Genomic DNA, 14,112 nt, shown 5'->3' on the forward strand with positions numbered 1-14,112 from the left:
TTCAACGTTCCAATCTTGCTGATATCAAACCAAGCTATTTCCTGGTGAAGTACTGCAAAAAAAAACTTTTGTCGGATTCTTGCTGTCTGTCTTGCAGCTGAGGTCAGAAATGTCCAGACTTGGATGGTGCTCAGTATCACTACAGCAAAGCCAATACCCGCATAGTAGTAGGCAAACCTGTAATAAATAGTAAAAGTCCATAAGGTCAATTGCATATTGCAAGATAAGTTAGAAACATCAGGTCACATTCAACCCTGCTGAAGCCAATGAGATGTAATTGAGGGCCAAATTTGGCTTACAGTCTAATGGACAAAAAAAATATAGAAACTACACTGTGCTATTCTTATGAAAATAATTGCTGAGGTTCTTACCTGGTCATTTCAGCTTCTATATCCAAACCTGGCATTACTGGACAAGTAGAGCTACTATTCATCACAGCTGAAAGATTAATTATAACAAAGAAAAATATTCAGTTTTATTAGAACAGGCATAAAAGAAATCATGGTGGTTTTAGGCCATAATCTTATGGGTGTTTTGTATGACGCTACACTCCCTGCAACAGCTCTGTAGTTTTATAACTTTCATGGTGGCCATCATCCTTCCAGTGGAAGATTAAACAGGGCAAACTTCTGAGTCAGTTCAGAGGGTTACTGTAGAGTGATGTCATGGGTTTAGCTCACTACGCAAAGGGCACTGGTCAGATCATAGCTTCATCTGTTCTGACCTTCAGATTCCAAACAGTGGCCAATATCTGATTTTTCAGAAGTTGATAACTCCCCCTTGTACCTCACACAAGGCAAAATTCATCCACGCAGACACCATAAGGCTGACTTTTATGCACCACTTAGGTTCCACCCAAGCCTCAAAAATGGACCCAAATAGGGTCCAAGAGGTGGCTCAGCGTTTTGCTGGCTGTCTGCAAAAAGGGTAAATTTCACTACTAATGCACCTAACTGAATGTGCAGAACTTTTCAGACCTGGGAGAAATAGCAGACCCCTTCCAGGTGTCAGCACATATATTTTAGGGTAAGTTATGATTGCCCTTCTCATAAGCTTAGCTCTATATAGAGGAAAAATAGAATTAACGGTCATATTTCGTTGTTTTAAAAATCCGATCACAGAATTTGATTTTGTGACCCTCGTTGGGCAGTGAATTCCATGGATTAACTATAAGCTATAGAAAGTAGTAAATAGTTTTACAGTTATCAAATGTACTGCTCTGTAATTTATCAAGTGTCTGTTTTGCTACTGTACTATACAGCAGGGTAAAAAGGAAAGACTGCTCAGAATTCACTCTGCTCTTCATGGTTTTTAACACCACAGCAGCTCTCCATCCTGAACCTCTGCCAATCCAGTAAATAAGAGACCCTAACAAATATTTTCAGAAGTTGAACAAATTTTATTTACCTGAAGACATATTTACTGCTTGGCCAATCGTCACAAAATCTGTTTGTCATCTCTCCAATGACAACAATAATAAGTCGCATCCCTGTTCCATTTGCAACAGCTGCAATCAAGCCTATTATCATCAAAATGATATCCAGCCAATCGGCATACCCAAACTACATGAATATAAAGAAAAATGAACTAATTGAAGGTTGACAAATTCACATAATTGTGACAATATCCTACTAAGACACACAGAATAGGATTTGTTTTTACATAGCACCATTTGCAATTTGGCTATCCCAAAGCACTTTATGAAGCAATGAGTTAGATAGTCTGAAGGCAAACACAACACATGGGATACACTTAGAAAAAGCTTACACATCATTTTAGGCCAGTTTTTATTGAGAGAGTTTAGGACACGATGGCAGGATGAATCCCCTAATCTGCAGAAAAAAGAATGTATCTAACATCACCTGTGCAACTCACTGCCTCCCTGGGTGCATTCTACTACAGCACATATTTACTCAGTGCATTGAAAATGTAAACAAGCACAGGTAAGTAACAAACATTTGGCTGCTGCCTACCAACAGAAATGGGTATGTAGCAGTTATCACATTTAAGAAAAACAGGGCACTTGTTTCCTGGATAATTCATAAGACATTGTGCATGAATGGTAAAATTATCTCCAGTTGAGAGACCCAGGGCAAGACCCTACTTACCGCACATGCTTCACTTCAGTCCTTAACATGGGTGAATTTCACTCCGTCATGGTGCTAGTGCTGAAACATCGTCAAGCACTGGCAGTTAGCTGTGGGGGGAACTTTGCACAACAGGCCGTATTTTTAAAGAGTGGACCTGAGATCAATGCACAAAATGGCTGTGCGGCAATACTAAGTTTTGCACAGACCTCTTTCTTCCCTTTCGAAATGCAGTATTGTGGATGCACATTCGTCTGTCAACATAACGTACAACAGGCAAAGAAAAGGAACAATGAGAACTATAAATCAAACCAGTAAACTATGCACTAACCAGTTTCAAAATGCCAACCATCTTTTCCTTTGACTCCTCATTTTTCTTTCTAAAGAGATTAATGAAAAATTAATCCAGACCCTTTCTTGAAAGGCAGGGCAAGAAATTTAACAGCATATTAAGATCAAGGAACCCCTACTTTTTCTTGTTCTTCTGTAACTCGCTATTCTGCTCTGGTATTTCATCATGTTGGAAAGCAGGATTGTAATAGCCATTACTTGCAGATTCTGTGGAGGAGAAAGTATCATAGAATCATAGAATCATAGAATTCAAGATCAGAAGGGACCACTATGATCATCCAGTCCGACCTCCTGCAAGATGCAGGCCACATTAGCCGATCTACCCACTCTTTTAGCAAGCGACCCCTGCCCCATGCTTCGGAGGAAGGCGAAAAACCTCCAGGGACACTGCCAATCTGCCCTGGAGGAAAATTCCTTCCCGACCCCAAATATGGCGGTCAGCTGAACCCCGAGCATGCGGGCAAGACTCTCCAGCCATACCCTCTGAAAGAGGTTAAGAATATCATATTATTGACCCAATTTGACCCAATTAAGTACCAGTTTGGCACTTAATTGACCTATTGACTAAGCCCGTTATCCTATTATACCATCTCCTCCATAAACTTATCTAGCTTAATCTTAAAGTCATGGAGGTCCTTCGCCCCTACTGTTTCCCTCGGTAGGCTGTTCCAGTATTGCACTCCCCTGATGGTTAGAAACCTTCGTCTAATTTCAAGCCTAAATTTCCTGACTGACAATTTATATCCGTTTGTCCTCGTGTCTACATTAGCACTAAGCTGAAATAATTCCTCTCCTTCCCTGGTATTTATCCCTCTGATATATTTAAAGAGTGCAATCATATCTCCCCTTATCCTTCTTTTGGTTAAGGAAAACAAACCGAGCTCCTCAAGTCTCCTGTCATACGACAGGCCTTCCATTCCTCGGATCATTCTAGTGGCCCTTCTTTGTACCCGTTCCAGTTTTAACTCATCCTTCTTAAACATGGGAGACCAAAACTGCACACAATACTCCAAATGAGGTCTCACCAACGCCTTATATAACGGGACTAGCACTTCCTTATCCCTACTAGAAATACCCCGCCTAATGCAACCCAAGACCGCATTAGCTTTTTTAACGGCCACATCACATTGCCTACTCATAGTCATCCTACGATCAACCAGGACTCCCAGGTCCTTCTCCTCCTCCGTTACTTCCAACTGGTGCGTCCCTAGCTTATAACTAAAATTCTTGTTAGTCATCCCTAAATGCATAACCTTACACTTCTCACTATTGAATTTCATCCTGTTACTAATACTCCAGTTTACAAGGTCATCCAAATCTCCCTGGAGGATATCCCGATCCTTCTCCGAATTGGCAATACCTCCCAACTTGGTGTCGTCCGCAAACTTTATCAGCCCACTCCTACTCTTGGTTCCCAGGTCAGCAATAAATAGATTGAATAAAATAGGACCCAAAACCGAACCTTGAGGAACTCCACTGGTAACCCCCCTCCAACCCGACAGTTCCCCTTTCAGTACTACCCTCTGCAGTCTCCCCTTTAACCAACTCCTTATCCACCTCTGGATTTTCATTTCGATCCCCATCTTTTCCAATTTAACCAATAATTCCTCATGCGGTACCATATCAAACGCCTTACTGAAATCCAGATATATTAGATCCACCGCATTTCCCTTGTCTAAAAAATCTGTTACTTTCTCAAAGAAGGAGATCAGATTGGTTTGGCACGATCTACCTTTCGTAAATCCATGCTGTAATCTATCCCAGTTGTCATCGGCCTCCTGCTCCTTAACCACTCTCTCTTTCAAAATTTTTTCCATTACTTTGCATACTACAGATGTTAAACTAACAGGCCTGTAGTTACCCGGGTCACTTTTTTTCCCCTTCTTGAATATAGGAACTACATTAGCTAATCTCCAGTCCAACGGTTACAATCCCCGAATTTAGAGATTTATTAAAAATCATCGCTAACGGGCTAGCAATATCACTTGCCAATTCCCTTAATATTCTAGGATGAAGATTATCCGGGCCCCCCGATTTACTTCCGTTAAGCTGTTCAAGTTTGGCCTCCACCTCAGATACCGTAATGTCTACCCCCATATCTTCATTCCCATCGGTCCCTCTATCACTATTCCTTAACCCTTCATTAGCCTCATTAAAGACCGTGGCAAAATATTCATTCAGATATTGTGCCATTCCAAGATTATCCCTAATCTCCACTCCGTTTAAAGTTTTAAGCGGTCCCACTTCTTCCTTCTTGGTTTTCTTCCTATTTATATGGCTAAAAAACCTTTTGCTATTGGTTTTAATCCCCTTCGCTAGGTCCATCTCCACCCGTCGCTTTGCCTTTCTCACTGCATCCCTACACCCTCTGACCTCAATAAGGTAGGTTTCTTTGCTGATCCCTCCCATTTTCCACTCCCGGTACGCTTTCTGTTTTTTCTTAATGACCCCTCTAAGACGCTTGGTCATCCAGCTCGGTCTAAAACTGCTACCAACGAGCCGTTTTCCCTTTCTCGGGATACATGCCTCTGACAACTCCTGCAATTTCAATCTGAAGTAACCCCAGGCGTCATCTACCTTTAGATTCCTAAATATGTTGGTCCAGTCCACTTCCCTAACTAGTCGTCTTAATTTAGTAAAGTTAGCCCTTTTGAAATCGTAAACCCTAGTCTCAGATGCAATATTAATTATCCTGTCATTAATTTTGAAACGAATTAGCTCGTGATCACTCGAGCCAAGGTTGTCCCCTACAACTATTTCCTCAACAAGGTCCTCATTACTCACCAAAATCAGATCTAAAATGGCATCCCCCCTCGTCGGTTCAGCAACCACTTGATGTAGGAATTCATCAGCTATCACGTCTAGGAAAAGCTGAGCCCTATTGTTATTACTAGCATTTGTTTCCCAATCTATATCTGGGAAGTTAAAGTCTCCCATGATCAAGCAGTTCCTATTAGTGTTTACCTCCTTAAAAACATTAAAGAGCTCTCTATCCGTCTCCAAGCTAGATCCTGGCGGTCTATAGCACACCCCAATCACTATCCCGGGTGAGGCTCTGGTAGTTTTCTTCCCTAATGTGACCATTGCCCACACAGACTCCGTATTAACCATTGCATTGCTAGTTATTTCATTACATTTCACCTCATTATTAATATACAATGCTACTCCCCCACCTTTACCTTTGCATCGGTCTTTTCTAAACAGCACATACCCTTCCATACCTGTACTCCAGTCATGGCTATCGTTCCACCATGTTTCGGTTATTCCTACGATATCCGGTTTCAATTCTCGGACCAGGAGCTCCAGTTCCTCCATTTTATTACCTAAGCTTCTCGCATTGGTGAACAAACATCCTACCTTTTGCTGTTGGGCTCCTCTCACTCTTCTCACCCCGCTCGGTAGGGACACAGTACTACCAGTATGACCTGTCGATCTAGTATCCGTTCCCCCCCTCTTCCTTACACCTAACCGTCCCCCTCTGGCTATATCTGTTATCTTCTTGTTCTCACTCCCAATGTATAAATTTGGCGTGGAGTGCACCAGGGCCTCTCCCAACCGTCTCCCCCCAGTGTCTAGTTTAAAGCTCTTTTAATCAGATGAGCCAGCCTCCCTCCTAGAAGTCTACTTCCTTCCCTACTTAGGTGGAGCCCATCCCGTGAGAACAGTTGTCTGTCCCCAAAAGCCTCCCAGTGCCCATACATCCCAAAGCCCTCCTTGTAACACCACTCTCTCAGCCAACTATTAATCGTCAGGATTCTCTCACCCCTTTGGCGCCCTTCCCTAGGGACAGGTAGGATCCCACTGAAGATCACCTGAGCCTCAATTTCCTTAAGCGTCTTACCCAACCTGGCATAGTCTCCCTTGATCCTGTCTAGCGAGAATCTAGCAGTATCATTCGTTCCCACATGAAGGATGACCAAAGGGTTCTTACCTGCTCCTCTTAGGATCCTTTTCAACCTCAGGTCCACATCCCGTATTTTAGCGCCCGGTAGACAGCACACCCTTCTGTTCTCCGGATCGGCCCTGGTCACAGGCCTGTCCAACCTTCTCAGTATGGAGTCCCCAATCACGTAGACCTGCCTTTGCCTGGGGACAGTGCGGTCCTCTAACCTATCCCCCGTTCCCCCTGGTTGCAAGCTCCTTCCATTCCTATCTTCCCTTGTGGTTCCCCTTAAGCCATCCTGTAATCTCCCCTGACCCAAACTTGGTGTTGCCTCCATAGACTCCTCCCCTCTATCTATGGGACTGGCCGCTCGTCTCTTTTTCCTTGGCCTCCCACCATCAGCTACCATATTCTTTACCCCTTCCTCATTCTCCAAACCTTCAAACCTGTTCCTTAGCTCTATTTCCCCGTCACTGGCTCTCCTTTTCCTTGGCCTGCTTCTCACAGTCACATGCTTCCACCGCCCATCCTCCTCGTCTGGTGGTCCCCCCTCACTGGCCTTAGCCCCTGCTCCCACCTGTGCCCCTGGGCGTTCCCCTTCAGTTACTGCCTGCCATTGCTCCATCAGCTGCTCGAACCCCCTTCTATTCTCTATCAGGGTTTCTACCTGCAGCTCTAGGCCCTGGATCTTTTCCTCCAGCAGCTCTATTAGGCGACACTTCATACATACATAGTACTGCTCTGGGTCCCCTGCTAGAACCAGGTACATACCGCAGCTGCTGCATGCTCTCATCCTTGGTGTGTCCTCTGCTGCTTGGCTCATGGCTGCTGCTGTCCCGGCCTCGCTCGGTGCTTGTACCTAGGGAATCACAGGGGACACGGCGCGGCCCCCTTTCTCCTCCCCCTGCTAACTCCCACGCAAACTCCCCTGTTAGCAGCTCTGTTTGCTGCCTCCTGTGCCGCTGCCTGGCTGGGCGGCCGCTTTTATAGGCCCCTCCTAGCCTGGCTCCACCCCCTAATCAGGGCTCAGCCAATCCAGGCTCGGCTGCCCCTTCAGCAGTCTGCCCCTCCGGGCCTCTACTGAGGGAGACAAACACTACACAAACAGACACAAAGACACTCACCTGCTCCTCCAATGGGAGCTCCCACGCAAACTCCCCTGTTAGCAGCTCTGTTTGCTGCCTCCTGTGCCGCTGCTCGCAGGTTTTGCTTTCACAAATAGTAAGGTCTTTTAAGTCAGATTCTATTGAAGCACAATAAATCCCTTTCTGAATTATCGGCGCACCAAAACTGTTGATTTTTTTAAAGCAGGAAAACCACATTTGTCTCATGCTCTTGAAACAGGTCAGTAACTTTCAATTTTTTCCTCCCCAAAGATCACATCCAAGCTGAGAACAAACATTATTTTCAGCTCAAAAAAATAATTTTAAGGGAAGTCATTAAAGATTAACTTGGGCCTCAGCCTTGCAAAAACTGAGGGAATGCCTAAGTGTATGTCTACACTAGAAATGCGACAGTAGCACAGCTGCAGCTATGCTCTCTGTAGCATATACACTTACTACAATGGTTGAAGGGATTAGTGAATCCACCTGCTACGTTGCTGGAAGAGTTCTTCTGTCAAACTAATGGTGCCTACATTGGGGCTTAGGCCGGCTTACCTATGTCTCGCAAGAGCATGAATTTTTCACACCTCTGAGAAATGTAGCTAGGTGGACTTAACTTTTAGGTGTAGACCAGGCCTTTGTCTTTGGAGGATTGGGGCCTTAGAGTGGAACAGGCAGACATATTTGTTGGCATTTCAGTAGTACCTACAGGCCTCAACCCTACTGTGCTATGGCTGCACAAACACAAGCAAAAAAAGAGGATCTCCACCCAAAAGAGTTTATAATCAAGGAATAAGATGAGAAATAACAAGTGGATGAAAGAAACAGGCAGAGGAATCAGAACAGAATAGTGAGGTGACTGTGAACTACTGGATAAAAGATGGTCACATCACACCAGCTGTCTATCCTCTCTCAACCTGAACTATAACTACTGTGTTTTCCATCACTAGTTTTTAGAACATCTTTGTAGAGACTTACAGGACACTATTATTTTTGTTATGATTATATAAAATACTTCAAATGCAGTAAACTGGTTCCTGACTCACATAGTGGAGCATTTGCACACTTAGACCCCATTGCTGATGCATGTCAATAACTTTAGGCATGTGAACGGCCACATTGAAACTCAATGGGACTACTCATGCGCATAAATGCTTGCAGGATGGGAGACGTAGTTATTTTCAAACTAGAGTGACTCACTAGGTACACCAGGGTCACTTAAGTTGGTAGAAAGGCCACACAGAGCTACGCCCAGCCAGTGCTGTGATTAAGTTAAAAGAGAATACGTGTATTCAGTGCTTGCTATGAATATTTTCTGAATGCTGTTTCCTCCACACAGATCCCCAAGAAGGGTCCATACTCGCTGGGTAAAGACACCACAGAAGAAAGCTTAATAGCCAGGGCAGCATGATTTGTGGAGGACGATGGGAGGGCTGATCTGTTTTTCCATAGAAATCCCTCATGGCTACCAGACAAGATTCAAAATGTGGATCAGTTTCGTGGCAATGGAGTACATCCTTCCAACAACTAGCCTAACATTCAAAAGAAGAAACAACTAACCGAATAACTTACTGGGACTAAGTGGTTCCTTTTCTGTGTAATGTATGAAATCATCCTTCATTGTGTTATTCTGTTGTATGGTTATTAGACTTGCAGAAGTAAATCACTTTGTGTAAAATCTGCATACACAAGAAAACAGCACAACCTTTCAGAGACAATAGCCATTCAAAGAGTTCACATTAAGATATGTTTATGTTTCTTTATTAATTATTTGTTTCCTTTCAACAACTTTTCCCAGGGAAGAAAAAATATTATCATTACATACTATTTTTACATCAGGGTAAATTACTTTTCTAAAGAACTAAGTTCATTTTTAAAAATTAGGACAACAATGTGGCCTGCTTCCTGGGGATACCCAGGGCTGTGGCCACCTGCCCTTAGCACGAGAAAGTCTTGTCTGTGCCCGATGGGGGTCAGCTCCTCAACTCCAGTGGCCACAGGCAACACAAGCACTCCCCTCTAGGCCTAGGCAGGCCCTGCTGTCTCTTTACAGGTTAACGATAGGCACATTCCAACCCCTGAGCTCTCCGAGCATCTCCCTGCTCCACTGCAAACTCACAGTATTTACAGATTTGCTGTTTGGAAAGGAACAGTACACCCCAGCTTACCAGTTCCAGCTCAGATCACCTCTTTGCTTAGCACACGACACTTAGATACGTTTATAGTGAAAACGAGCAAAAGTTTATTTAACAAAGTAGAGATTTAACCCCTCTGTCAGTGCTGGCTTAGTACCTGACTGCAGTGCAAACAGGAGAGGGGTACCTCACAGTTTTTGGACAGTTCCAAAGTTTTGGTCACCCTGGGCTCAGTTGCGTGTGCTGCTGGTAGGTGCCTGCCTCCCCCTCCTGGCATGCTAAAGGATCAAGCTACTTGGTGGTGCTTCCAGTAAGACAAGGGATAACCACACTAAGGTTGTGGCTACAGCACTTGAACTCACAAATAATTCAAACTCACATAAGCAAACACATTATAAAAAATAACTATAAACTTTATATAAGGACATGACCAAAGAGAAATAGACAATCAGTGAAAATATTAAATGATTAAAATGATTGGAGATCAATAATTCTTTGTAATTACTAAAGGCTCTGCCAAGAGGCATGCTAGGTCACGTGACCACATACTCTCTGAATGTTCCTAAACTAAAGTGTCTCTTCCCACTCCCACCCCCAGTTCTGTCTGTTCCCTGCATCTCAGGTGGTGCATGTGGAGACATGTTGCAGGCTGGTAAGAAAATGCTGTTAGAAACACACTTTATTATACTGGGAATTGGCAGTGCAGGTCTTGATGATCCAGGTAGATGAAAATCCTTCTGCAGATGCAATGTGCCTTCATGGTGCAAAATTACAACCTAACTGCCCATATAACTCTAAGGGCTTGGCTACACTTGTGAGTTAGAGTGCATGAAACCAGGCACGGGCGCCCTAGCTCACTACTTGTCCCCACTGGCAAGGCACGTAGAGCGCTCTGACTCCGCAACTAGACCTGGTACTCCACCTCGGCTTGTGGAATAACGTTTGATGTGCCCCCGCTGGAGCGCTGCAGCACCAGTGTGAACAGGGTGTTGCATTACTGCGCTCTGATCGGCCTGCAGAAACATCCCATAATCCCCTTAAGTCAAGTGGCCACTCTTGTCATTGTTTTGGAATCACTGCATGAATGCGGATATGCCCTTTCAAAGCTCCATTTCTGACAACCGGCATGCTTATCTGCTCTGAGACAAAGCAACCATTACTGCAGAATGCTGCGGGTGGGGATCTGCTGCTGTCTGAATGCACAAGACAGCATGTTAACATGCTCTCAGCCCCCCAAAAACCCACTCTCTGCCTCCCCCAACACATACACACAACACTCTCCCTCTCACACTCCACTCCACACACCCCAATTTGAAAAGCACGTTGCAGTCACTTGCATGCTGGGATAGCTGCTCCCAGTGTTGCTGCAAGTGCTGCAAATGTGGCCACACCTGTGCGCTTGAATCTGTCAGTGTGGACAGAATGCAGCACTTTCCCTGCTGCGCTCTCCGAAGGCTGGTTTAATTCAAAGCTCTCTACATCTGCAAGTGTAGCCATGTCCTAATGCTGGATACTCCCTCAGGTTCTATTTCTGGCTGAGTGGTCAGGAGACTGATTCGGGCAAGCAGGTCCTGCCTAGCAATCACTGGAAATGGACTAACCGCCCACTCCCTTCTGAAACAGTGCTGACAGTCTTTAAAGCTTGGAACCCCTTTAAAGCTTCTAAAACCCCAGATCTGGTGTGGGCTGGCTGCAGGGCAGACAGGCTGGAAGCAGTGAAAGCCTGTCTCTCCTGCCATCTCCTCTGGTTGCTGGCAGGCAGCGACAGGTGGATTGTCCCCTCCTGGGGCTTTTCTGCAGGCTGGGGTTACAAGTTAGGCCAGTTGCTGGGCCTGGAAGTGCTGTGCTGGCAGACTGCAGGCAGCCCTGCTCCTCCCTCTACTTCCCAACTGGTCTCTCCCACATGGTGGGAAAGCCAAACTATTCATAGCCTACCGCCTGCTTTCCCAGGGCTCCGGGGGTGAATTAAAGGGCCAGGGGCTCCTGGCTGCCCACTGCTACCGCCCAGGGCCCTTTAAATCACTGCCTGAGCCCCGCTGCGAGTGTAGTGTAATAAAGTGCTCTCCGTAGTAATGTCCTACTTATGCTCAGTTAATCTGCTGAAGTCACTGCACTTCTCCGTGCCCTTATTAGCCATAGGATCCTACAGACTGCTTTTGACAGGGGTTAAAAAGTGGCAAAGGGGACAAATTGGAAGAGGAGGGTGGCCAGGGTCTGAGCAGGGGGTGGAAATTTACTGGTTGGGGGGGTCAATCAGCTGGAGGCATCATTAGGAGAGGGGCTAAAGAGAAAAATCAGGGATGGGGGGAGGAGGCGGAGTTAAGCCCAGGAGTGAGGCACTGGCAGAGGGTGACAGAGGGCAAAGCCCTGGCACAAGCAGGGGCAGAGGGGGTAGCAGTTATCCCAGTGGCACTGAGACACCAGTGTTTGCAAAAATGGTGGGGGGCAAAGGGGCGTTTTTTAATTTCTCCTCTCACAGACAGCACCTCTCAGCATCCGCTTCCCAGGGCTGGGTTCTTAAAGGAACAAGCACAAGGCTGGGTTCTTAAAGGCACAGGCATTCCCATGCCTAGTCAATGCAATTCTTCTTTGTCTGATCTAACCTACTAAGGCTATGTCTACACTACAAAGTTCAAAGCGCTGCCGTGGGTGCCCGTGCTCCTGGTAATCCACCTCAATGAGGGGATTAGCTCCAAGCACTGGGAGCCGAGCCCAGGGGCAGCTCTGTGTATTTTGCCGCCCCAAGCACGGCAGTGAGGCAGCCTTTGGCGGCATGCCTGCAGGAGGTCCACTGGTAACGTGGATTCGGCGGCATGCCTGCGGGAGGTCCGCTGGTCCTGCGCCTTCGGCGTACCCACTGCCAAATTGCCGCCGAAGCCAGGGGACCGTCGGACCTCCTGCAGAAATGCCACTGAAGGCAGCTTGACTGCTGTCCTCACAGCGACCAGCAGGCCATCCCCCACGGCTTGCTGCCCCAGGCATGCACTTGGTGGGCTGGTGCTTGGAGCCACTCCTGGCCGAGCCTGTCCACAATAGTGCTTTAAAGCACTCAAACTTGCTGCGATGTGTGTGTGTGTGTGTGTGTGTGATATTTCATACCCCTGAGCCAGCAAGTTATAGTGCTTTAACTTGCCAGTGTAGATAATCCTTGAGGTTTACTTCAGTGAAACATGAGTTATACACCCTTGAGTCAAGACATTTTAATAAATAAATGATTTTTTTATGTGCCTCTTTGTTCCTGAGCCTGTAGGGTGCAGTAAGGCCAGTTCCAATGCCTTGAGCCTAAACCCCTGAATGACTCTTAGACTACACTCATACAGTTCCTGTTACCTCTCCCAAACATTTCATATGCCAAGGGCCATATCTACTCTTTATATGTGGGTTAACTCATGTCAGCATAGAGTCACTATGCCACTTGTGTGCATGCCTCCTGGACTCCTTGTCTCAGCACTCCGGGTACTCACCAGAAGCACTTGTACAGATTTAGAGTGAGGTGCACCATGAATAGATATCCCACTGTATTTTGGGAAGCTTTGGTTTGGCAGTGTACGCTGGGTAGCACATCCCTACAGAGTGCAGTGTGTGAGAAAATGCTACCAGTAGGACTGGGCTACCCGCAGCAGCGACAGGTCCTACTATGCTAAAAAGGGCAATCTGACATAGCTAACTGCTACAGATAGCAGTCTCACATATCTAGGGTGTGAGAAACTGCTATCTGTAGGAATTAGCTTCATCAGATTGCAGTTTCTCTCTCACACACACATAAGAAACTGCAAGCTATAGGACTGGGCTACCTACAGCAGCGACAGGTTCTACTATGCTAAAAAAGGCCTGATGTAGCTAATTCAAGTAGTCTCATGTGTCAAACCAAACTGATAGCTTTCTTTAACAGTGTAACAAGCCTTGTGGATGGTAGGGAAGTGGTTGACATGGTCTATCTTGCCTTTAGTAAGGCTTTTGATACAGTCTCCCATGATCATAGAATCATAGATTATCAGGGTTGGAAGGGACCTCAGGAGATCATCTAGTCCAACCCCCTGCTCAAAGCAGAGCCAATCCCCTAATCCCTAAAGGGTCCCATCAAGGATTGAACTCACAACCCCTGGTTTAACAGGCCAATGCTCAAACCAGGACGCCCCCCTCCCCCGCCAAATTACCGCTGAAGCGGGACAGCCGCTGTGTCCAGTTCTGGGTGCCACATTTCAGGATAGATGTGGTCAAGTTGAAGAGAGTCCAGAGAAGAGAAAAAAATAAGGTCTAGAACATGAGCTATGAGAGAAGCAGCATCTTTTTACAAAAGCTGTTTCTTACAATCTACACTATAAACGACTGCTACAGGTAGCACATTTCTACACGTAGCAATTTCACATGGACCGTAGTGCATGAAACTGCTACCTGTAGGCATCTGCTACAGCCGGGAGCAGTTTACTCCAATAGCAGTTTCTCACATTAGGTACCGGTAACTGCTGCCAGTAGCACATTCCTGCCCAGAGCACTTTAACACACTACACCCGCCTGGTGCCGCCAGGCTCGGACCCGCTGACTGTCCCCTC

The 14,112-nt window shown here is 45.9% G+C and overlaps 1 long non-coding RNA gene and 1 pseudogene across 1 annotated transcript; both read right to left on the bottom strand.

Annotated features, from left to right (window-relative positions):
* The window catches only part of LOC123363990, a 184,822-nt pseudogene that overhangs the window by 50,817 nt on the left and 119,893 nt on the right, over positions 1-14,112 (bottom strand).
* On the bottom strand, positions 1,481-9,097 carry LOC123364001. The gene is made up of 4 exons (XR_006576964.1): positions 8,997-9,097; positions 2,558-2,645; positions 2,419-2,467; positions 1,481-1,562 (listed from the first exon to the last, which is right to left on the bottom strand). It is a non-coding gene; the product is annotated as an uncharacterized LOC123364001 (long non-coding RNA).

This window comes from Mauremys mutica, chromosome 2, assembly GCF_020497125.1.
Source record: "Mauremys mutica isolate MM-2020 ecotype Southern chromosome 2, ASM2049712v1, whole genome shotgun sequence".
Classification (NCBI taxonomy): Eukaryota; Metazoa; Chordata; order Testudines; family Geoemydidae; genus Mauremys; species Mauremys mutica.